Source organism: Elgaria multicarinata, chromosome 4, assembly GCF_023053635.1.
Source record: "Elgaria multicarinata webbii isolate HBS135686 ecotype San Diego chromosome 4, rElgMul1.1.pri, whole genome shotgun sequence".
NCBI lineage: Eukaryota > Metazoa > Chordata > Lepidosauria > Squamata > Anguidae > Elgaria > Elgaria multicarinata.
The window spans coordinates 86,094,306-86,121,043 of record NC_086174.1 but is presented as its reverse complement, the minus strand read 5'-3'; the positions used below and the strand labels follow the sequence as shown (position 1 = coordinate 86,121,043).

General features: G+C 40.4%; 1 protein-coding gene across 1 annotated transcript in view; it reads left to right on the top strand.

Moving 5' to 3' along the window:
- Nucleotides 1–26,738, top strand: part of NKAIN2 (sodium/potassium transporting ATPase interacting 2) — a 608,119-nt gene that overhangs the window by 99,521 nt on the left and 481,860 nt on the right. The gene's annotated exons all lie outside the window — the stretch shown is intronic.

Here is a 26,738-nt window from a genome sequence, read left to right as displayed (position 1 = left end):
GTAATAGGTAAAATGCCCAAGTGGGTTTTGAAGTGGAACAAGGGGCATAACACCAGTCAGGCAACTGTTAACTAACTACATTAGGATGAAGGTTTGTTGTGGTACTGGCTATTGTACATCCACACCTCTTCTTTGAGCCTCTCTTATGCTTGCTGATATAAGGAAGCTATATAATGTAAATCTGCCTCACATACAATCACTGCTTGTCTTAATGCGTCCTATATTTGTTATTACAGAATCTCCTTAAAGTAGACATTTCATAATACCCTAACAGTACGCTACAGTTCTGAAATGAATGACTTTTCCTTTGTGTTTCCTTTATAAAGCTGAAGAGAATATTGAGAAAGCATTTTTACATTTCTTCCTATTGAAGTGTTCTTCACTGCTGAGTAAAATACAATAGACATAAACAGGGCAACCTGATGGCTCAAATAAGCATAGAAGCATGTTGCTGAATTCTGACCTGACTGACAGTGATGGAATAGCACTGTTGGATGCCTAGTTAAAAGGAACTTCAGTAATGAATCTTAAGATCCTGTGGTCATGCCTTGGTCTTGGAAGGTTGTTAGGAGGACAACCCGGGGCTTAGATGGAGTTCTTGCTTTTAAAAAAGCAGATTTCTCTGTAAATGTGCACTGGATGATTACATACATGATCTTACTATGATGAAAGTCTATTCCACTGTTGTATGTTTATTATCTCAAGGGGTTAAGCGAATGTCCATCCAAGTTGTTCACACAGGATGTCTGAAAATAAATAAACACATATAAACAGTATAATTCAGATGGTGGCTATGCTGCTAACTCTTGCTTAGGGAAATAGCAGGCTCATTGGGCATGTAAAGGTGTTGTTGTTGTTGTTGTTTAAAAAAGTGTTTTGGTAGCATTACCTGAAGAAAAGTTCTGTGTAATTAGAAAGCTTGCTTTGAGCATTTTGAATTTTAGTTCAATTGGCTCACATGCTTTGAAATAAAAAATAACCATTAAATGTCTTCCACCTTTGCCCAGTGTTCCTTAGCAATGCTGTTACAATGAACTATATTACTTTTTACCCATTTCTCACTGGTTCCCAAGCATTGTACCGATATAAATTGTGTATTACTTTAGTGTGCTTAAACTATGGAGCATGCCATCCATCCTTCTGATAGTCAAAGGTCCATTTGTAATTTGTACCAGAATCCTGCTTGGAAGAAAGGAAGTCGAAAATGCTTCAATTCCAATAGGAAGAGCACATAAATCTATAGGATTCATTAGCCTCTAAGGCATCTGAAATTAATTGGCTATTGTACTGGAAATGTGGATTATTCCTTCCTTTAAAACGGCTGAAGCATTCTTAGAGTGATCCAATTATGCAAGATATTCAGATAAGTCCTAAACGTGAAACAGAGCATATGGCCGTCTCTGTGGGAGTTCTCATGGCCCTTTGTGTACAACCTCATCATCTCTTCCAATATGACATGTGCCAATTTAAGTGAGATGCCATCTGTATATTAGCAGAGCAGCATAGTCTGTATGTGAATATATCATTTCTATTATGTGAATGACAGCAGAGGTGCAGTTTGTGGGTCACCTGGTATAAGTGGCATTTGCCATCAATTGCCCCCATCCACACGCTCCAGCTTCTGCCACTGTAGTGAACTTTCCGTTGGCCCGAAAAGAAGAGCAAGACTGAGAAGAAAACCCTAACCCAAAAAGCCTAGAATTGACTGATGGATTTCCCCCCTTTCCACATACTACAGTTGCCAAAACTGCTAGCCACAACAGCTGCTAATGGATTTAATAGGGTAGCCCACTGGGTTTGAATACTGGAGCATGCAGTGTCTTAAAATGAAAACTGTGTTAGTACCTCAGGACAAGCTGTATGAATTTTTAGTGTTCCATTATGGGACTCTCCACAGTGTGGATATAATCTCTAATTCCTTGAAGATTCCATGCTGTTTTAAAGAAATGTAGAAGTCTGTTTTGGTGCAAAGAAAACTCCAGTGACCTTTTCATGCAAAAAGAAGGCTTTCCATTTAGATAAGCCCTTAAAACCTGAAAAGGTTGCAAGAACTAAGGGGAATAAAAAATAATGAATTCTTTGAGTGCACAGATGAGGGAGGTTTTAAAGCGCCAACCTATCTGAAGCTCTCACTGTGTGTTATGTGTGTTTACACTCAATAATATCCTTTTCACAGATAAAGGTTTTGAATATAACTTGCAGCCAACAATAAAACAACTTGCTCCATTTTTTAGCACTGGGTACTCACAATCTCCACAGGGACGAAGCTTAACTTTTTATTAACTGTCATTTAATACTAGAAGAGGCTTACTGGTAGGCAACCCAAGATGGTTGTTTCTGATAAGAATTTTTAGGGGGCATTACATATACCTTATCAGCAGCTAGACACAACTTTCCTTTTCCATTGCTGAGCAGGAAGAGGGTGTCAAGGCTGTACGATGGAGTCCGAAAGTAGCCATAAACTGGGAGTCAGGACCGAATTGCAATCAGGATCAGAGGGCAAGCCAGAAAGCAGGACTGGAGAACAAGATGAGTCAAGACCAAAGACAACATACCATAGTAGTAGTAGTAGTAGTTCTTCTTCTTCTTCTTCTTCTTCTTCTTCTTCTTCTTCTTCTTCTTCTTCTTCTTCTTCTTCTTCTTCTTCTTCTTCTTCTTCTTCTTCAGTTTTATGGTGAAGCAAGTCCTGAAGGTCCTATTACCGCCACTACTAACCCAGGGCAAATGATTTACAAACTGCAGACTAAATTACTAACTAGCAAAAAATACCATAAGGCAGAGATCACACACGATTGAAACTCAGGGATCTTAAGGAGAACAGACAAGTCCCCAACAGGAGCCCTTTTCTCCCTTAACAAACCAAGTAAAGGTTCCCGTTCTCCCAAATATTTTATGCAATCCCATATAATGTGATCAATTCTCTCCCTTATTCCACAAGCTGAACAGAGGTCCAATTCCACCCACCCAATATTAAACAGATAGTTTTGAGCTGTGTAATGTCCAGATAATTCTCAAAGAACACAAACTTGCCGACCTTGACCAAGCTGATTAAACAATCCAAAATCTCGTAAACTTGGACAAAAGGGGAAAAAATCCTCTACGTCCAGGGTTACTTTCTTCCCAGTCGTTTTGCCACACTCCCTTTGTAGGGAGCTCTTAGTTTCACTGTGTGACAAGGACAACTGAACATCCGCAAAATACCTGTATAAGGCCTTTCTCGCTGTACTTTCTGCCACTTCATTCCCTAATATACCAACATGAGCTGGGATCAAACAGAAGCTAGTCCATATTCCCACAGAACATAATGCAGAGCGCATGGCCCATATTTCATTTACAAGGTTATTCTTGCAATCTACATCTCCTGGCTGAATAGCTACTAATCCAGAAAGAGAATCGGACCAAACAAGGGCCAAAGTTGGCTGGACTTCTATAATCCATTCCAATGACAAAACTATGGCTACCAGCTCAGCTGACATAAATGAAATCCAATTAGTTAGCTGATATCCCTTCCTTATCCCAAAACTAGGGATACAATATGCTGCACTAACAAAACCTTTAATGGGGTTCCTAGAGCCAATTGCATATATCATACAACAATGGTCCCATTGATCATGAAGATATTCTAGGGCCATTGCTTTGGCACCCACTGTACTTGTTTGGCGCATTCCTAATTCACTGATGTTCACAACTATCTGCCACATCCATCCATTAAAGGTACAAGTCGCCCTTCTTGGACTGAGACCATTGATCACTTCATATTTCTGAAACAAACTACTATAAACTCAGACCACGTATGGAATTCTACTATCAAATTTATTTGTGTCTCCGAATTCTCAGACATCATCAAAAAGGCTACCTAAAGGGCCTACCTGGGACATATCTTGTCCCATAACGTAAGGTGAAGGAATTCACGCCGAAGGTCATTCGGCCACTCTCCACTCGCTCCTTGCAAAAAATCATGAGGAGTAATAATAAAAGCACCACTAACAATTCTTAATGCCTTAATTTGTACCACATCTAATTGTTGTAATAGCGTAGGGGAAGTATCAGCAGTAATTACTATGTTTAATTAACAGAAATATTAAAGATACTACAAGAACAGGAGCCAGCCTTTACAAACTAATAGGGGAGATTAATCACCATAATACATCTGTGGGGACAAGAGGATCTTTATAAGATGGCGAAAGGGAAAATAGGGTCAGGGGAGCTGTACAGGCCTTCTGATAGAGGGTGTTCCGGAGCCTAACCTCAGATGGTAGAGGCACATGGAGCAGAGCGTCTTCTCTGAAGATCTTCATGGTTGTGCAGCATCATATGGAAGTAAGTGTTCTTTTAAATAAATAGCACCCAAACGAGTTAGGGCTTTAAAGGTAATTACCTCCACATTTGAATTGAGCCTGGAATCAAACCAGGAGTTAAAACACAGATCAAATAATACTGGAGCAAAATGCTCTAGCACTAGGCTCCCAATAACACACTGGCAACAGCATTCTGCACCAGTTGCAATTTCCAAACACTCTTCGAAGTAGAGTATGTTGCAATAGACTAACCTGGATGTGACTGAAACATCTATGACAGTGGGTAGAAAATGCTCACATTGGGAGAGACGTGTACAAAATTCATACTTCAGAAGAAATGCATACAAGAAAGTATACATTAGAAGAAATGCATAAAGTAATGTGTACATTGGAAGAAAATGTGTATTCATTTTCATGTGGATCTTTTACTAAAGCTCCCTCAAACCATGCAGAAACAGAATGGAACAACTTTTTGTTTCAAAAATTGTAGAGTTGTAGAACCCAACCCAGACAGATTAATCCATCCCTAGATCTTAATGCATGAAGACAGAGATTTTTTTTATCCTGTAAATGCTAATAGAACAGATTAAACAAAAGTGAGGAAGGCTTTTTAAAACAACAAACATCTCTGTCAGCATGAACAGTGAACTCCAAAAGATGTGTGCTATGCATTTACAGCCCACTATAGGTGAAAATTCAGTTCACTTGCATTATGACTGGACCATTAGTAAGCTTTGGACTGATTGCATTCTGCTCTGAGTTTTCAGCAATACTGTTGAGATTTGAGGTCCCAGCTGAGAGCTTTAAAGTGGGTTAAAGTAATCATATGAAGGTAGTTCTTTTTGAAGCTACATGGGAAAAAGAACAACATCCTGTTCTGCTGAAAGTGAAGGATTACACTGGAAACCTACTTTACTCAAGTAAAATCTTCATTTTGTCGCATATAAGAAGTAAGGCATAGAATATCTTCTTTTTCCAATCCTGATCCCCAAATAATATATTTGTATTTTTGCTTTCTTATTTGATTGGGAAAGGAGTACGGCAGGGCTGTATACTCTCACCTTACCTATTCAACTTGTATGCAGAACACATCATGCGACGAGCTGGGCTTGACGAATCCAAGGCTGGAGTTAAAATCGCAGGAAGAAACATTAACAATCTCAGATATGCAGATGACACCACTTTGATGGCTGAAAGTGAGGAGGAGCTGAGGCGGGGTGACCATATGACCGGGTTTTCCCGGATTTGTCCAGGTTTTTGATGACAAATCTGGGAGGGGAGGGGAAATCCGGATTTTCCCCAAAGAGCAGCTCTAATGGGAATTAACAAAAATGCTTATAACTCTGTCATTTTTTAAGATAAAGACATGAAACTTGGCACAATGGTAGCTCTTAGGAAGGGCTTTAGTCATACCAAATTTGAAACAGATCTGTTCATCCATTGATTTTTTAGGATTTTTTAAAAAATTGAGGTTTTAAAATTATTATTTTTTAAATCGTCATTTTTAAAGTTAAAGAGATGAAACTTTGTACTATGATAGGATTTAGGTAGAGCTTTAGCCACACCAAATTTGAAACAGATCTGTTCATCCATTAATTTTTTAGGATTTTTTTAAAAATTGAGGTTTTAAAATTATTATTTTTTAAACCGTCATTTTTAAAGATAAAGAGCTGTAAGTTGTCACCATGATAGCTTTTAGGTAGAGCTTTAGCTGTACCAAATTTGAAACAGATCTGGGGGCAGTAGCAAACCCTGTTAACAACAACAGCAGCTTGCAATGAGTGAAGATACAGTCAGAAAAGATATTTGAGGGAAGGGGAGAATGTAACACACAGAGTATAGCAAAAGCTTCAAAGTACAGCAAAACCTACAAAAGTAGGAGTAAAGTTAATTTCAAATACATTGAATCTCTCACTTGTTCTTTATTTCAGTGATTTTAACATTAAGATGTTATGTAGAACAGATTTGTCTTAAATGTGTGCTGTAAAATCAGACATGTGACCAAGGCTATGTTCGGGTGCCCCCCTTGGTACCCCCCTTGGTACTGGACACGCCCCCTTGGGGTCGACCATGTTGTCCTCCTTTTTGGTTTCCAAAATATGGTCACCCTAGCTGAGGAGCCTTATGACAAAGGTGAAAGAAGAAAATGCAAAAGCTGGGTTGCAGTTAAACCTAAAAAAAACCAAGATTATGGCAACCAACTTGATTGATAACTGGCAAATAGAGGAGAAAACGTGGAGGCAGTGACAGTCTTTGTATTTCTGGGTGCAAAGATTACTGCAGACGCTGACTGCAGCCAGGAAATCAGAAGACGTTTACTTCTTGGGAGGAGAGCAATGACAAATCTTGATAAAATAGTTAAGAGCAGAGACACCACACTGACAACAAAGGTCCGCATAGTTAAAGCAATGGTATTCCCCGTAGTAACCTATGGCTGCGAGAGCTGGACCATAAGGAAAGCTGAGCGAAGGAAGATAGATGCTTTTGAACTGTGGTGTTGGAGGAAAATTCTGAGAGTGCCTTGGACTGCAAGAAGATCAAACCAGTCCATACTCCAGGAAATAAAGCCAGACTGCTCACTTGAGGGAATGGTATTAAAGGCAAAACTGAAGTACTTTGGCCACATAATGAGAAGACAGGATACCCTGGAGAAGAGGCTGATGCTAGGGAAAGTGGAAGGCAAAGGGAAGAGGGGCTGACCAAGGGCAAGATGGATGGATGATATTCTGGAGGTGACAGACTTGACCTTGGGGGAGCTGGGGGTGGCGACAGCTGACAAAAAGCTCTGGCGTATGCTGGTCCATGAAGTCACGAAGAGTCGGAAGCGACTGAACGAATAAACAACATTCTGTAAAATCTAGGTCGTTGTTGTTGTTGTTCTTGTTTTTAAGTTAATATCAGCCTTTATCTAGTGCTGCTTTTCTATTTTCAAAAGTTCTTTTGACCTCAATGAGCCCCCACTAATGGAGGGGAGGGAACAGATCTTTTGCTAATTTCCCCTTTTCCCTACAGTCCCCCACACCTCCCGCCATACTGTTATGCATGGTACCCTAACCATCTAGGACAGATTTTCAGTAGATTTCGGCAGGTGTGTGTGCGTGCAAAATTGCCTCTGACCCTCTGTTAGCAGAGCCCTTGCCAGATCAAAAGGATTCCACGAATGGAAGGACAGCACTGGATGCAACCCTTAGTGTTCTCTTCTTCCTCCTCAAATTTCCCTTTTATTCCCACTTTTACGTTTTAATAATTGAAACAGGCTACAGAGGAAAAATACTGCATAACCTTTCAGTGCTTCCTTGTTCACCATCATTTTTCAGCAGTTAACACTAATCTCTGTTTGTCACACGTCTAGCAAAGCTTTCCCCAGATAGGATCCAAGGCAAGTAGTGAAGTCAGAACAAATCCTTCTCAATTTCTAAGCAGGGAAACATTGTTTCCCTTATGCCTTCAGAGAAAGCAGTCAGAAAGCTTCTGAGGGAATGGCCTTTTAAAGGCTCTTTTGCTCTTGCTTTGTGTGTAGCAACAAAATTGTAAATGTTATGGTGTTCATTCTTACGAAATCTCTTAAACCTGCAAGGAAGTAAAGAAATATTTGCTTTTTGAAAGGTATTGCCATTTTTGCACTGTTCAGTCCTTAAGCATATTCCCCCAAATTTAAGGCAATCATTTTTCTAAATCAGGACCAAAGTACACATTACTGGAAATACATAGCAAGCGGCTACATCTTTTTTTCTGATCTGTATTAGGCGCCCTAAACCTACTCTTGAGTAAAAATGAAAAAAAAAAAAAAGGTTTGTTGCTAGAGACAGATTTAAAGTATTAATGTCTGTTTTAGCTCTCAGACTCCCGTTAAAATAATCACATAAGCATGTAGCTCAAGGTTATCTAGTAACTCTACTGTAAGCACAAACAACCTCAATTCAGATTAGGACCATGGTGTTCCAGGAGCAGGGGGTAAATGTTTCCCCTGTCGTCATTCCCAAATTCCACCTCTCTGGGAGGTGAGATTTTAAAATAGGAGTGAAGCCTCCATTGACTCCAATGGAGATGTTTAATTTTATTTTTAATCCCCGTGTGTGTGTGTGGGAGTAGGTGGGTGGGAAGATTTAACCCTCCCTCCCTAGCTCCGTGGTCTCAGTCTGAATCAAGTTCACACGTGATTAGGAGAACATTTTCTTTGGCCCACACTCTACCAGTTTCAAGTGCTTATACTTGATGTTATACCTGATGATGGTGCTGGAATTCTATTGGTGTACCGTCCACCCTGCTGCTCAACGGTATCCCAGCCTGAGACTAGGGGTTTGTATTGGAGGTGTTGTTTGTGAGCTGCCCAGATAACTTTTGTTATTCAGCAGTTGTATAAATAGAGACACAATCTGATGCTGATCATAGTATCTGGGTAGGTTCAGGTCGAGAAAGGCGCTCCAACATGTATTGTGGTCCTGAGCTATGTAAGGCTTCATAGGCAAAATCCAACACCTTGAATTGGGCTCAGAAACATGCAGCGGCCAATGCAAGCAGGCTGGAATTAGTGTTATATGCTTGGACTTTGTGGTCCCTGTTATCAGTCTGGCTGCTGCATTTCCCACAATCTGCAGCTTCTGAACAGACTTCAAGGGCAGCCCTGTGTAGAGCGTATTGCAGTAATCTAACTTGGAGGTTAGCAAAGTATAGACTAATGAAGCTATGTTATCCTCCTCTAGATAGTGAAGTAGATGGCCTACCAGCCAAAGCTGGTAGAAGGCACTAAGTGCCACTGAGACCACCTGAGTCTCAATGACAAAGATGGATCCAAGAGAACTCACAAGCTACGACCCTATTCCTTCAAGGGAAGTGCAACCCTATCTAGGACAGGATGAACACTCTCCTTCCAGTCAGAAGAACCATCTACAAACAGCATCTTGATTTTGTCTGGATTGGGCTTCAGTTTGTTAGCCCTCATCCAGTCCATTGTCATAGCCAGACACCGATCTAGCTCATCCACATTAACAGACTTTCTGAAAGGAAGCTCCAAAATGAATCTTAAACTTCAAATGAACCAGTTATTGAGCAGTTTACAAATGCAGTAAGTAAATACAATTAAACAATCTCCCAGGAAGCAAGGGTGTTGCCTTGAACAAGGAGAAACCATTGAAATTGCAGGGATGGGTAACTGCCAAGACCTAAAGAGGTCAAGAGTTAGGATTTCTGAAAAGCCAGTCAGGAAAGTCCAGTGTAGAAGAACTTTCCCAATGTACATCATATTAATTCAAATTAATGATTGCCAGAAGGATATTTTTTACATCTCTGGGCTAGTCTGGCCAGGAATTGGGAAATTCCCATAGAACATTTCAGTATACTTATTAAAGAATGGCTAATTAGAAGGCATGATGTAGATGAGGAAAGCCTGGGTTTGATGCCTCGAAGATGAACAGAGGAATGTACATGCTGAATAAACAAAACCTACTAAACTGGAAGTTTGGCACTATAAAATGCCACTAGCCATTTAAAGCAGGCCAATGTTATCACAAGAATCACAAGAGAATTTCCTAAGATCTTCAGTACATTCTCTCAGGCAAACGAAATATTCTTTCATTCCTATAAATGATCACAAACCCCACCATGTCATGTGTTCTTTTATGTGCTATTTCCACGTAACTAGTTGAGGCCCATTGCAGAATCCTGATGAGAGCCTTTCCGTGCTTTGACTTTTTAGTCACTGCTGGGATTATTCGACATTCTGTTCCCTGCAGGAAGTCAATGTCACCAACCACAGCCTTGGGGAGGCTACTCAGCAGCCGTTTCAGCTCAAGTGTGAAACCCGCTAACCCTTCCTTGCTTCTCCCTACATGATGTTCTTTTGATATCATTAAGTGAGCTGTGGAAAACCTACAGTATACTTGTATCCCCAAGGTAGTCTTTTAAGAAGAAGAATTCTAAAAGTGACTGAAGAAGTATGGAGCCTCTCAAGTACTTTAAAAGGGTTTCCAGTCTGGAAGTGCCATAGGATTCTTAATCAGTCTTCTTGAGTAAGATTTGGGAAATTGGAGTAAGTTTTATAAATGGAGTATGGGGTGATTTTTAAGGGAAAGAAATTGAAGAGTTTACTCTCTAAACAAATGAAGCTCCTTTAGGCAAATCAGATGACTGGTCATTGAAGCACAATGCTGGAAGCAACTCTATGAGGTTTCAAGTAGGGATATTCCTGCTAGAGATTTCTGTTGCTTGGAACGCCATCTCGGAGTTCCATGGGGTGCCCAAGCCATGGCTTTTTCCCTGAACTCCATCAAACCAGATGTAATTTGCACCAATAGAGATTTGCAGCTGCAATTTGCCCAAATCTGGATAATTTGACGAAATTAAAAATATATGGAAAACATGAACTAGCCCAATTGGGTGCAGAGCAAGTCGGGCTCTGCAGGATAAAAACAGACTGAAGTCCAGGGCACCGAATCAATAGAAGCTTGTCCAGCTTCACCCCCAGGACAGATTTCTCTGACATCTCTAGTCCTTTAATCTTTTTAGCTGGGGCTGCAAAGGACTGTATCTGAGACCTTCTTCATGCTAAGCACATTCTCTGACCCAGCATTCTGGCCCCTGCCTTACAGTCAAGTCTACATCTGTGTCCTGATGTAGCTCAGGAGGCCTAACTTTGGGTTAGATTTATCATATTTTATCCTTACAAGAAGTTAGACTGGATTGAGAAAGAATGACTAGTCCACCCTCTGAGCTTTATGGCTGAGCAGGGATTTGCTCAGGTCTCTGATCCAAATCCACCACTATCTGCTACACGGTAGCTACAGTATGCTAGCTCTTGTCCATACACCATGTAATACTTTTCTTCAATGAATTATTATTTTGTATATAAAACTGGCAAAAATAACTATGGAAGCTCATGTTTGCTCTTCGATACTGCACCATGCCATTCCTTTTGCTTATTTATTAAGGAAAACAGCTCTGGGGTTCTTCTCATTCCAGAGGATGTATTTGACTGAAAGATTTCCAAAAATGAATACATAAATTTTGGACCTTTTGAATCCAATGAGGATGAAAAGGTCCAGTGATTAGAACACTGGGCTTTAAGCTTTTGAGACTAGCTCTTTTAGACATCATAATTAACTTAGCTTCTTGGGGTCACTTCATAATCTATATGCAGGGGAATACACACATCAATTCATGAGAAGCACAGTGCTTCACTTTTTTCCTTATTTCTTTTCTTTTTCCTTTTGTTATGAGAACAGTTGCTAAAAACCCAGTTGGACAAAGTGATGGGTGAAGCCATCAAGCCCCCTCACATAGAAATTTGTATATATTTTTCTGCACATTTTTTCAGTTGTATCCAGTTTTGAATGCGTGCAGCCATTGACTAAAGTCCATTTTAAAACTTTATAGAAATGTACACATTTCTTTTTGCACACTTTTTGAAACAACATTTGATCAAGTTGTTGAATGCTTTCATTTTGTTTTGTTTTGCAGGATAAATTACAACCTTTGAAATGTACAGATGTGTTTTAGCATCGGAATAGCCAACCTGTGGTCCATGGACCACTTCTGCTTTTCTCCCCTGATGGTTTATCCCAGTAATGATTAAAGGTGAGGAGCGGGATGGTGAGCATCACACCCGAAGCTCATTCAGGGCTCATCTACACCAAGCAGGATATTCCACTATGAAAGCAGTATATAAAAGGCAGGAGCCACACTACTGCTTTATAGCGGTATTGAAGACCTAAAGGTTTTGAATTCTTCTGGGTTGGTTGTGGAATTCTTCTGAGCACAAATTTATTGTCATGAGGGATTGAGGGATAGATTACACTGACACATCCTATTGACCTTGAGTTCCTCATTCCAGTGGGCCAATTAGTACAAATGCATATAGCTGGAAGAAATAACCTGAGTAAAGTTGTGTGTGAGATCTCACCTTCATTGTAAACAGCTCCATTTAGGTGTAAGTTGCATTGGTTTCAATCAGTTTAAGGTAGCAGTGCCAGTTCAACAACCTTCAGAAAAGCGAGCAAGTGCCCTTGGACACACACTTCTGAAAATATCTAAAGAAATGAAAGGAGTTGGAGGAAATGGATGATGTGGCAGGCTTATCTGAATCCAGTAGTTTGAAATTTAAAGCCCATTAGGAAGCTGCTAGACAGGAAGGAAACAATATCTATAATTTATCACAATAATTTATCTATGTGTTAGGACTACATTTGCTATTGATACGCTACACAGCAGTTTCATCTGCAAGGTCAAAAAAAAACCCACAGTAAATGAAATTGACAAGAGATTCTGTACCAGATATGCGCACAGATGGATAGGGACACACAGCTTCTGGGTGGGTGGGTGGGAACCCAACTCCCCGTGCGTGTTTACAAGTCAGGGATTCTGATCCCACTAATGTCCCCTGGCCCTTACTTTGTTGTGCATGGGCCAGGGGACATTAGTGGGATCAGAATCAGCAGTGATAGCATTAGCAGTGATGGCAGTGTCACACGGTCTAGGATTAGGGCTAGAAGCAGCGACTGGACTGTGCAGGAAACTTGTGGGCATCAGCTAGCACACTGCCCTGAACTCTAGGAATCTAAACCCAAGAACAATGCCTTGTGCATAGCTCTAAGGACAAATATGAAAATAATTCTTACTTGATTTGAGGTAGAGATGCAAGCTTCCGTTTGTTTGATTGGAAGATTAATTTTTTTTATTGATTATTTGAAGAGACAAACTTCAAGTTAGTGGGGGAACAACGTATTTTTGAAGCTATTTTGGTCAAGCATGTCTATAATAGGAAAGGAAAAAGAAAATAGATATTAAAAATGATTTTTTTTCCTATCAATGAGTCTTAGCTTTTGCTTATAAAATTGTGAGTTTTCTCACACTCCCTTTGGTATTGCAAAGGCACCTATATTGAGGTTTCAGTAAAGTTGACGTTTATTTAAAAATAGTGCAGATTAATTGTCCAAAAGGAAAATGATCAACTAAAATTATTTAATGGGCGACAACATTAAGATGCAATACTATATATACACATACCTGGGAGTATGTCCCATTGAATTCAATGGGGTTTAGGTCTTAGTAGACATGTAAAGGATTGTGATTCTTTTGCCAATAAATTTTCCTCATACAGATTTATGGACATTTTGGCACACTTCCCAACATCCCATGAAGCATTGCGTCTTGAAGTCCTCAAGTGAGACATTGTTATTGCCACATCACATAACATGTGGCTCTTAATATTCAAAATAAACAAATAAATAAATCTCAAATACCACTGTGCCCTAGCAAAGTAATCAGATCTACTTTTTACATACAACAGACATGGAGCGGATCTACACAGAGTTGTCGGGGCACCCTGAAGGCGCTTGCGTGCGGCTCCAGGGCGCCCCGAAACTCCTAGTGTAGATAGAGGCGGAGGAGGTGGCAGCGGCCCCGCATTGCCCCTCGCGGGGACGGGGCGAAAAGTTTCCGGGCTCTCTGGCCGCGTCCTTGCCGCTGCCGCTCACCTCCACCATCGTAATTCTGTTCTTCTTTGCTCCCCGGCTTTGGGAAAGGAAGCGCGGGCTGCACAGTGACGGCGGGAGAGCAGGAGGCCGCAGGTGGAGGACATGCTCCGCCGCAGCCCTCTCCATCACCGAGTCGACGAAGAGAGAGGAAGGGAGGAGGAGGAGGAGGAGGAGGCAGCGAAGGGACTCCCCCCCCGCCTGGGGTGGACACGCTGGAGAAAAAGGCGGCGAGAAGGAGAGGTCAGGCTAACCCTGGGCTGGAGAGCCCAGAAACTTTTCGCCCCGTCCCCACGAGGGGCAATGCGGGGCCGCCACCGCCTCCTCCTCCTCCGCCTCTATCTACACTAGGAGTTTTGGGGCGCCCTGGAGGCGCACGCAAGCACCTTCAGGGCGCCCCGATGACTCTGTGTAGATTTGCTCATGTTGTCTTCTCCCACCTCCTGAAAAAGTATAAGCTTCAGTCTTAGCTCTACACTCAATTAACACAGTCAGTATGTACATACAGTAAGAAAACAGTACCGTATCTACTAAACAAACACAATCTGAAGGCATGCAAAGTGTTTTCAATTCTGAACTGTGTTCTGTAGGGACACACAGATCCTTTTAGGAAAAGGGGAAGGGTAATAATGAAATGTTTTTAATGGTTTCAAGCACAAAAAAAGGAAGATGATAATGACGGGACTCAGGGAAGTTGAGTCAGGTGAGTAGTTTGGCCTGCAGAACCGGACATGAGTAACGATTTAGAAGCAATATAAATCCTTGAATGATGCCAATAAGTGGCTTATGGAAGCATTTATTTTTAAATTAGAAAGAGAAAAGTTGCACAGCATAAAGATACTGCAGCAGATTTTCTTCAGAAGACGGTAAAAGAACAGGGAGCAATTCATGATTTAGAAAAGAGCAGGGCAGACTCAGCACTGGCAAAATATAAGAACGCTTAGGTATTCGTGTTGGAAATGTTAAGAACAGTATATTTACACTTGCCATTTATGCTGCATGATTGTAATACATTGTTATTATGGATTTAATTGGATCTCTGGGGATACCATAAATTCAATCGATGGGTTTTATGAATGAAAGATGTGGCAAAGGAATAAGAAAATGGGTGCTATTGTTTGAGTCCCAGATGTTCGAAAGCCTGATGGGTCACCTTTATTTCACTCGAAGCTGCCATTTTCCCCCTGTTTAGTATTCACATTTTGGAAGCTGCTTTCTGTTTATGCCTTCTACACAGAGTTTAATACTTCCACTATTTTACAAATGCCTTAGTAATTGTGTAACTGAAGTAATATAAAAAGTAGATGATAACTGTCATAGAGCATTATGATTAGCTGCATTTTTACTTGGCTGGATTTCTACTCTAGTCTTAGTACTTTTTTCCGACTGATAAAGAGTCATTTAAATAGAAAGCGCATATTAAATTTAATGGTTTTTAATTGCATCTCTTTAGTTAGTTTTTTCTCTACAAAAAAGAGCCTCGTGTGGCGCAGAGCGGTAAAGCAGCAGTTTCTGCAGCTGAAACTCTTCCCATGGAAGAGGAAGCATCCCAGCGGAAGCTGGTTTCAGGCAACTGGCTCTGGTCGACTCAGCCTTCCATCCTCCCGAGGTCGGTAAAATGAGTACCCAGCTAGCTGGGGGAAAGGTAATAATGGCCGGGGAAGGCAACGGCAAACCACCCCGCTATAAGGCCTGCCAAGAAAACATCAACGAAAGCTGGCGTCCCTCCAAGAGTCAGTAATGACTCAGTGCTTGCATGAGAGGTTCCTTTCCATTCCTTTCCTTTCCTTCTCTACAAAAGAAGTAAGAAATAGATTCAGCAACTTTGTCTTCAAAGAAGCCCACTTTCCGCCCAGCTGGAATGGCTTGGGGGAGTGGCTTTTGCGGGTGGGAAGGGGAAGAAGAAAGACACTGCACGTGCAATGGCACGTGGGCAGCATAAGGTGTGGGTGGGACAAAACTTGGCCTCTTTCACTTCTCGGCTCCCACCCTCCCTCCCTCTAACTAATATGGGATTAGCCAGTCACCCCTTTGGAGGGGGGGGGGCTGAGTAAGAATTTTTTGCCTGCCAGGTTTTTTGCCTACTTCATACTGGAATTACGATTACCAGAGGGTGAATAAATAGGTGAATTAGATTGGATTGGCAGGGGTGTGCGGGAATTTGCATATTACAAAAGGGACCCTTTGGCACCTTTTGGTAAATGGCATATCCAGAGCTCCTGCTCCTCAGGGGCTGTGTAGCTCTCATATCAGGATATGGTTTGCCTTTGGAGACCTTCCTGTCTCATCTACTCAAAGTTATGCAGCACTGATTGGGTATGACATAGGCCGTTCCCCCATACACTGAAGTGTAGCTTGAATAAGGGGCTGGGTTTACCCAACCCCTGTGTTCAATGGAATGGCTTGCCCTTATTGGCAGGCTAGGTGCCTGAAGAAAGGGTCTAATAGATTTCCACACTTTCACATGCAGACCCAGGGAGGGGTGAAGTTCCCTTATTTAAATAAAGAGAATCTAGTTTTATCCCAAGCTCTGGTATTTGTGTCTTTATTCCATGCTTCCGTCTCCACTCGCAATACCACATTTCTAAATATCCAATGAAACTCTAATTGTTCTACAGACCAGTAGTAATATAACTCACTTGTGCTTTTGAGTTGTTTCAAAACTACCTTTATTTATTTTTATTTTATTTATTTAAGGATTTTTATGCCACCATTCAGCCAAAAAAGACTCTCACGGCGGCTTACAAAAGTATTTCTTGACAGTCCCTGCCCACAGGCTTACAATCTCAAAGACATGACACAAAAGGAAAGGGGATTGGGAGGGAGGAGGAGGAGGGGGAAAAGGAAAGCAAATTCAGGCACTACAATCTTAGTTGCAAATGTCATTCCATGGGTCAGGTAATAAGGGTGTATACCTGCCTAAGAGATGAAGCACCTCTCTTTAGTTTCAAAGCTAACTCCAAATGTAATATGACCAGAGCTTATTTCATTGCACTTTAAGCTGATTCGTTTTCCCTTCTAGTGCCACCATATATATTTTTTTTAACCTAGCAGAGTCGTGCCTCCTATTTGGAGGTATTTCCACGCTTCATTTCTGCTTCTCCTATATATTCCAGTTCAGTGGTGCAAATTGTTTCTCATTCATCACCAGGAGCCTATCCACTTTCTGAGCCAGCCTCTTCTGTCCCTGATATAGTGAACTGCAGAATCATTTCCCTTCTATCTCCCTTCTCAAGCAATTAAAAAAATGATGCATCAAACTAACTACTCTCCAGTGCCAAATCTTTTCTTGTAAAGTTTAACTGGCTTCTGCTTATACTAAACCATCCCATTTGTAAAAATCAAATATTGTTTCCGGAACTCACTTTTGAAAAACAGTTAAAAAAATAGTGTGTGAAATGATAGCTAAGGTACTGCAGGAAAGAAATAGCTCTTTGTGTAATTCGTGTGTTCTATCCTTTGTTCTTAGTGTTATTTGATTGAAAGGCATCTGAGGTGATTTAGTTAATTTAACAAAGCTGACATCACATCACACTTGGCACATTAAGATAGAGGACAGAGAACTGTTTGCTGGTGGTTCAGTCATTAGTGACAAATGCCATTTCACCCAAAGAGGGAAACAGACCTCTGAATTATTAAACATCTGGATCAGCAACTCAGTTGGGAATTTTCTTGGGTCATGAATGTTGGCAGGTTGTCAAGGAAACGGGAATAATGCAACTGCATGCTTAGGTTTATTGTGAAATGGCTTCATCTTTCATTTTTTGTTTTTGATTGCTAATACTGTCGGCAAGGCCAGCTCAGTTAATGGCAAGAAAATAAATCTAAAATACTTTTGATTTGCTGTAGACACCTGCTATGCAAGACTAATCCTGAGTTTTTTCCAGATTAGTTTTCTCGAATGTATTTTTGCACATGCAGTTACTATATTTTAATGCTCTCATTGAATAATAATTCTATGTAATTAAATGGTGTTGAAGTTGATTAAACTGTATTCTGTAGGTAATCTTTTCAGCTTGCAATGACATCCTCAGATTTTCTGTAGTATCATTACAAATTTTATACTAGAGACAAATTTGTCATTTAAAGAAGACGGGATTATTATTATTTTGTTTAAGTGAAAATAGAAGAGAAAATGGGCAGTATCCAATGGGGCTAGTCTTTCTTGTCTGGTTTTGTTGCATTTGCAAGAGTGATCACTTGCACAACTGGGCAGGATCTACACTACTGCTTTATAATGGTTTATAACAGTAGTGACAACCGTTTAGGCCCAGGACACACTCCATATACAGTTTTCGAACCGTTTTCAAAGTCTTATATCCTGCTTGGTGTAGATCTGGCTCAGGAGTTTGGCACTTCTAGAAAATATTCCTGGAAAAGAGTGGAAATACTTGTTTCTGAATTGGGACAAATCAGAGGAGCTGCCTTCTACAATCTCTGCTGATCTGCCCTGTTTTGGAAATGAGTGCTTCTGTTTATTTTGGGAAATTTTTGAAATGCAAAAGCCCCATTGTGTGAATGGTCACTCCCACATGTGCACTGGTAGAATAGGATAATATCCAATGCCTTTTGATGAAAATTTAAATGAAACTGTAGAAGTGTATGCCATTTGATTACAGTGTTTGATGACAATGGCAGCAGAATACAAGGCTGTTATTTATTTATGTATTTATTTATAACATTTTTATACCGCCCAATAGCCGAAGCTCTCTGAGCGGTTCACAAAAATTAAAACCATAATAAAACTACCAACAGGTTAAAAACACAAATACAAAATACAGTATCAAAAGCACAACCAGGATAAAAACACGCAGCAAAATTGATATAAGATTAAAATACAGAGTTAGAATAGTAAAATTTAAATTTAAGTTAAAATTAAGTGTTAAAATACTGAGAGAATAAAAAGTTCTTCAGCTGGCGACGAAAAGAGTACAGTGTAGGCGCCAGGCGGACCTCTCTGGGGAGCTTGTTCCACAACCGGGGTGCCACAGCGGAGAAAGCCCTCCTCCTAGTAGCCACCTGCCTCACTTCCTTTGTCAGGGGCTCACGGAGAAGGGTCCCTGTAGATGATCTGTGCTGCTATTAAATATCTTAGGCATGGTACACGTGAAGCAGATATGTTTTTGCAATTTGTAGCTACCAATGGTTTGAACATCTCATTTGATGTGTAGAAAAGGCGCAGGTGGAGCTTGAATGTCCTGGACTGAGAACTTCCTGAAGTTAACATGTACCCTTTCCATTTACTGCACAATTAAATGTGTGTGGGCAGAAATCTTATATTATGCATAAACCTTAATAGCTGTCATGTGATGGGGCTGGTGGTATTCTGATAAAGCAAGTGGTACCATAGTGGTACCATAGTTTAAAACCAGGTATTTCATTATAATGAGCTGGCAGTGTGGGCTGTTGTTAATTATAGATAATATTAAGATTATGCTTGGAATGCCCTTGCAGACCACTTTCACCCCACTCTTTCTTCTTTTCAATTAAGAACATAAGAAGTGACATGCTGGATCAGACTAAGGGTCCATCTAGTCCAGCACTCCGTTCACACAGTAGCCAACCAGCCATCACCAACAAGGCAGGACATGGTGCAACAGCACCCTCCCACCCATGTACCCCAGCAACTGGTGCATACAGCTTACCACCTCGAATACTGGAGATAGCACACAACCATCAGGGCTAGTAGCCATTTATAGCCTTCGCCTCCAGGAATTTATCCAATCCCCTTTTAAAGCCATCAAAATTGGTGGCCATCACTACATCTTGTGGCAGTGAATTCCATAATTTAACCATGCACTGAGTGAAGAAGTACTTCCTTTTATGTGTCCTGAATCTCCCACCAATTAGCTTCATGGGATAACCCTGGGTTCTAGTATTTTGAGAGAGGGAGAAATATGTCTCCCTATCCACATTCGCCATACCATGCATAATTTTGTACACCTCTATCATGTATCCCCTTAGCCTCCTTTTTTCCTAGCTAAACAACCCTCATAGGGGAGATGCTCTAGCCCCTTAATCGTTTTAGTGACCCTTTTCTGCACTTTTTCCAGCTCTATGATAATCCTTTTTTAGGTATGGTGACCAGCACTGTACACCGTATTCTAAGTGTGGTCACACCATAGATTTTTATAAAGGCAGTATGATACTAGCAGTTTTATTCTCAATTCCTTTTCTTATAATGCCTAACATGGAGTTTGCCTTCTTGACCATTTATTCCTAATCTCTGCTTTCTATTCTCTAACCAGTTACTGATCCATAAGAGGACCTCTCCTCTTCAGAGTCTTTGGTGAGGAACTTTATCAAAAGCCTCTTCAAAATTCCTCCTCTGAACCTGCCTCTCCCATGGAGGCGATGGCTTTATTTCTTAGTCCTCATCCTATGATTAAACAAAGCCTACTTATCCAGAAACATAACCCCAGAAAGCAGGGGACATAAAAAAACTCTTTTTAAAGGTGACATTTGGTACATAATTACAACTTTACTAGTGGACAAAAACTGCTATCTTGTAAAATGGTATTATATAAATACGGAAAATGACCACAGCATGGGTTCTGTCCCACTTAGACCATGATGTGGGTGTCTACAATCAGACTTTGATGATAAATAGTAGTGAGGGGGAGGATGTTTAAAATGTGATCACTTGGTGAAAGTGGTTTTCCTTGTTTCATTTGTGTCACATCATAATCCTATACTTCAGTCAGCCAAAACTAGGCTGACAACTGTTACCCAGAGACTTTCTCTTCTGCTGCTCCCAGTCTGTGGAATGTATTACTCTCTCTAAGTTTTATGCATTTGATTTATATGGTACTTTTGTATTAAATCTTATTCCCCGCCTCGCTCTAGAGGGAGAGGCAAGTAAGAAATAAATTATTATTATTATTATTATTATTATTATTATTATTATTGTGAACCGCCCAGAGAGCTTCGGCTATTGGGCGGTATAAAAATGTAATAAATATATAAATAAATAAATAAATAAAATATTATTGCAGTTAGATGTCTGTGAAGGAGTGTCAAAAGTTTGCACGTTAAGGAATTTGTGGCCTTCATCTACAGAGAAAAAGGAAGATTGTTTCCCTGTCATCTATAAGTCAGTGAAGATCGGAGGAGATACAGGGCCAAAATACACATTACTTAAATCTGTGTCTAGCAACTATGTCTTTTTCATTTTTATTCTAGAGTAGGTGCTTGGTCCATTCCATAAAAATCTCCCTAGCCCATCACATCCATACATTAAAAGTCCCCTACACCCTTGGGTCCTGATCCGAATTGGTGACCCTGCGCCTACTCCAGCTTAAAAACAGGCAAAAAAGAAACAGCTGCCAGACACAAATTTAAAGTAATGTTTTTGGGGGTGAACAGTGATTGTTAATCCTAGTCAGCTCTTTCAATAAATCATTTGTGTTGTTAAAAGTGAAGTGGACTTGTCATTTTGTCTTGCCTACGAACTAACACCATGGCCAATATTATTTTGATGTGATATCAGTAAGGAAATTATGAATGACATTGCAGGCAATCCATATATGTCTCCTTACAACTGCTATTACACAATTGATGAGGGTTTTCTATTGCACTGACTTGGTTGCCTGTTCCCCGTGTCCACCAGGGCTTAAATAAGTTGTAATGAGTAACAAGCCCCTCCAGAATTCAAGGGCTGTAGACTATAGTAGAGTTCTGGGGTAGCTTGTTAACCATGGAAACAAGCCACCCTTCCTGGGTCTGCATGTCATGATAAGCCCCAGTAACCACCCACCATGGCTTGAATATTCACAATGATAGCTGGCAAACACTGCACCCTACCATGGCTTATTGAAGCCACAGTGGGTGCTGGCAATTGTGCAAACTGGCCCAGATTGTTATATAGTCTTGGTGTGGATCCCATATTGTGGTCAGTTCACTGTTCCAGTAGCCTTACTGGCAGTCTTTCTTTTTCTTTATAAATGAACAAAAAATCTGGAACATTTGACACTGAAAACCTGATTGTAGACACCAAAACCATCGTCTTAGATGGTACAGAATCTACATTATGGGTTTTTCTCATATTTACATAATAAACTCCCATTCTTCCAAGAAGGCAGCTATTGGCCAAGTGGAGTTGTTTGGGATTTGGGCAAATTCTATTCTATGGGGCAGGGAATTGACTTTTGGGCTCATGATGGAAGGTAGCATGGCACAGCCGTTGTCATTTTCATTTGGCCATTTCTGGCTGTGTTTTCTTCTTTCTTTGTTGACTTTTCCCGCTTGTTTATTCCAGTGGAGGAAAATGAACTCCACCAGCTCCAGGGCTAGTATAGTTCTACCACCATTTAGGAGTCTTGTCAAGGCCAAGGGAGGTCCTTAGATGACACTGCCATGGAACACCTGGAATATCTGCAAAGGAGGACATCCCAAAATACTATGGCCCCTGGGATGCCCTCCCAGAGAACATAGGATTGCAGCTTTAGTGTGTTGTTCAGAAGGTTAAGCTGTAATTATGTACTAAATTACAGCTTTTTAAAAAAAATCTGTTCCCTAATGTTCCTGGCCTGTGTCCATGTTTATTCATCCCTTTTCTTTTTACACACACACACACCACACCACACCACCACCACCACCACCACTTTCTTGGTTTTGATCTGAATTGTAATTCTGCTTTTTGTTATTTCTGTAAAATGTCATGTAATGCTGATTGTGCTATATAAATACCAATAAGAATAAACTTAAATCTTAAATCCTGGAAAAGTCTGCTTCTCACCCATAGGTTTTGCAGTGGCACATGCTAAAAATAGCCATAACCTCCCCCATTTGTATGTTTACTCTTTTGTGTCCCACTTACTCCATTTCATCCCTGTGGGAATTGCAGCTTTTGTACATTAAGTCTTTTCTGACAGCAAATCCACCCTCGTCTTCTGCATTTTAGAGATATTTGTTACCCTTAAGTAATGGTAATTTGTTACCCTTAAGTAATTTTATCTTAACAATTTGAATGTGGTGTGTATGATATATAAAGTAAAATAAAATATTCACCACCCAAAAATATGAGGACTTCATCATTTGGAAGCCACCCTTTTTATCTTCTTCTGTGCCTACTTCTAAAAGATGCTATTCTTTTATTTGACAAGCTAAATGAACAAATTCTTTAGTAATCTGTTTTACATCACTGTATACTGTTTGGTTCTTTGCAAGCGAACCTTTTACAAGTATAACAACAGTAAACTAAATCCTCTGTGTTGCCTGTTCATAAAAACTGGGACATAATCTGCACCCCATAGCCATCAGTATCATCAAATCCATTTCTTATCTATTTCAAAGGAGTCTTTTTAATGGCTAATGAAAGCCTTGGAAAGATTAGCTTTTGAAGAGGAGAGAAGCTTTCATATATTTTTCTTCTTATATTCCCTTTTTGCCATCAGCTAAAGTTTATAAACCAAATCATTTTGCTACTCAGTATTAAATTCAACGGATACACTATCGAAGTACATCTCGGTGATCAAAGCTTCATTTCTGTTGTTATCAAATGACATTCTCAGGGGGAAACAGGTCAACCCAGTTTTTGTGGATAGCCAGTTCAACATAGCTCAAGTTTGATATATTATTTGGAAAACCTTTCCTATGCAGAAGCTTTGGATAATGGTTTCAGTACTTCCATTAGTGAATGGGGTTCACTAATTCTGCAATCTTCTTCTGTAATACTGAATTTTTAGATAAACAATCAAAGTAAATAAAGCTAACATTAGAAATAACCTCTATTCTAGACATAGCATTGCTGGCATTAAATTTATAGGGTATCATCAGATGAGCATTTTATCACATGCTCACTACTGCCATTTACGGATGTTCGTGCATCCTTTAGATGATGACATCCACTTCCTGTGTGCCTACCACCCCTTCCACTTTTTCTGTTGCAAAATAGACCCCTTTTAATCTTTAAAAAAAAACAACGGAATGTTACACGATCTCTGCAGGAAAGTGGCGTGATAAAACGGCCCGTGAATGGGCCACATGGTCATGGTTTACTTCCTCCTTCCTCTCTGGGAAGAAACAGAAAGTAATGAAGAACAAAAGCAGGGGCAGAGAAGTGACGGTAAGGAAACGTGATTTTCCCCCATGTGATGACACTCATATATAAAAGATGGCAAATCATCGGGAAATAAATGTTCTTGTTTCATAGTATGTGGTATAAAGAGGTGCCTCACTTTTACATTATTGTAACAGTGATGAATAGGGTTTGTGTACAGAACTATGCAGAGATCTGTAGTACATTGAAAGTATGGGATTTAAGTACTAAATGGTATATTCTGCCTGGTGTCTTTAATTTCTTATTCATGGTTCTCTGAACATCATCAGGTAATGGGAAAACCACAGAAATGCATCACAACATTTTAATACTTGTCTGTATGTGCATCATTAATTAATCAATAAGGAAATGCATGGACAAAATCTTTGAGTCTGATTCTGCAGCCAACTGTGGATCCACCTAATAGTTGTTTCATCTACCCCACTTTTGCTCAAGTAAAGCTTTGCTGAAGTCAAGATATATTATGTCCACAGCATTCCCACAGTCCACAAGTGAGGTTACTTCATCAAAAAAATGAGACCAGATTAGTCTGGCAGGATTTGTTCTTGATAAATCCATGTTGGCTTCTAATAATCACTGTGTCAGGCTTTGCCAGCTGATCAAGGCTGTATTACAAGGATGGCCATAAATCCTGTGCAGATAAACCCAGCAATAAACCCAGCAATAAACCCATCAAGGCCAGACGAGGCTCAGGGTCTAGCAACAGGCTGAGGAGTGCCAGTGTGTCGATCCGACGTTGTATCTTCAGCACTGGCCTGTGCATTCCAGCTGCTTTTAACTTCAGCATCCTGGAGCAGCTGCTGGTAATTAGTCCCCAGTCTTCTGGAAGCCTTTTTGTCTTAAATGGACTGATACTCGCCTTTGTTACTCTTTTACATGAAGCCTCCTTTGTTCTGCAGGGGTCAGCAGAACTTGGTCCTCTGAATCCGACAGAGGGGCTGCTGTAGGGCATTGATCATTATCCAGTGGTGAGGGCTCTGGAGCTGTTTCTGTGCTAGACCCCTCACCCAGATCAGAAACGTACCATTCCTCTTCATCCTTGAAAGAATCCAAGGAAGGCATAACGAACTGCATTGTTTTCAAGGTGCTTACAGATTGACTTCTTCATAATCTGCTCCAAAATTTTCCCAGGGATTGATGTCAGATTGACTAGTCTATAGTTCCCAGGTTCATCCTTTTTGCCCTTTTCAAAGATAGGGACATGAGTAATGTATGTACATTATTATTTATTATTATTTATTTATATAGCACCATCAGTGTACATGGTGCTGTACAGAGTAAAACAGTAAAATAGCAAAACCCTGCCGCATAGGCTTACATTCTAATAAAATCATAATAAAACAACAAGGAGGGGAAGAGAATGCACCAAACAGGCACAGGGTAGGGTAAAACTAACAGTATAAAGTCAGAGCAAAATCAAGTTTTAAAAGCTTTAGGAAAAAGAGAGGTTTTTAGCTGAGCTTTAAAAGCTGCGATTGAACTTGTAGTTCTCAAATGTTCTGGAAGAGAGCTGAAGCTGTCTGGGCAGTTCACAGAAATGTACTATGTAATACTCATTTATACATGTATTTTCAAAAACTTTATGCAACATTTTGGAAGTTTATTTTTGGGGTGTGTGGTTTCTCCCTTTTTTTGCTTAAGAGAATGCTATTTCTGGTCATGGAGGGAGGGATTTAATGTTCCAGGGCTTACATTATATCATAAGGCTTATTTGTTAACTTGTACCAATGATTGGGCAAACATATTTTTCTTTTACACCTCCTCCATAGATTGTTTTGGAGTCAATTTATTTGGCACCTTTTCCTTCCTGGATGGTGTTAGGACCTAGGTAGGTATATTAAAAAGAAAGGAATGGCTTCAATAGCAGTTTTAGCAGGTTCAGAGACTCAGCATACAACGTTTCATCAGCCACAGTTTGATCCATATTTTCCTGCTAAATTAACTTTACGGGAGAATCCAGTCTTGAAAATAGAAAAGGAGCCTTTTATGTGGAGGAATTGGGTTGGTAGTGGAATTTGTACTTTATATCAAATTCTCCGCTGTGGCACCCCGGTTGTGGAACGAGCTCCCCAGAGAGGTCCGCTTGGCGCCTACACTGTACTGCTTTCGTCGCCAGCTGAAGACCTTTTTATTCACTCAGTATTTTAACACTTAATTTTAACTTAAATTTAAATTTTACTGTTTTAACTCTGTATTTTAATCCTATATCAACTTTGCTGTGTGGTTTTATCCTGGTTGCGCTTTTTATACTGTATTTCGTAATTGTGTTTTAAACTGTTGGGTGTTTTACTGTGGTTTTAATTTTTGTGAACCGCCCAGAGAGCTTCGGCTATTGGGCGGTATAAAAATGTAATAAATAAATAAATAAATAAATAAATATCAGTTAATAGGTTCAGATGATGTGTTTTTACCAATTTCAGTATTGCAACTTAGATAAAACTTTCCGTCTAGTGCTGGTTGGCAATTTATTCAGCTACAGCATTTGTTGGAGTATATATACGGGCCATCAGTGATGAATGGTTCAGCACTCCCTATACTGTTGGAGGAATTAATTGGTTATTTAGAGAAAACTAAGGCCACTCCTATACCAGCCCAAAAATCTGGACTGGTCACAGCCAAGTCCCTATGCATCCAAATAATGCACAGGGACTCCCGGGGGCAGGGGGGACAAGCAAAGGTTTTTCCAGGGATAAATAATCCCTAGGAAAACCTGATTCTTCCCACGGTCACAGGATCGTCCTGAGACCACAGGAGGTGTGTGGCCATCTGCCCTTGCTTTGTCCCTGCTTCTTCCCCATACTTCACGCAATTCAGGGGGAGGATGTCACGATCAGCAGATCACGAGATTCTCCCCCCTCCCTCCCTGTAAACCCTTAGGTGTATACATGTCCTTTGTCTCCCTCTCCCGGCTCA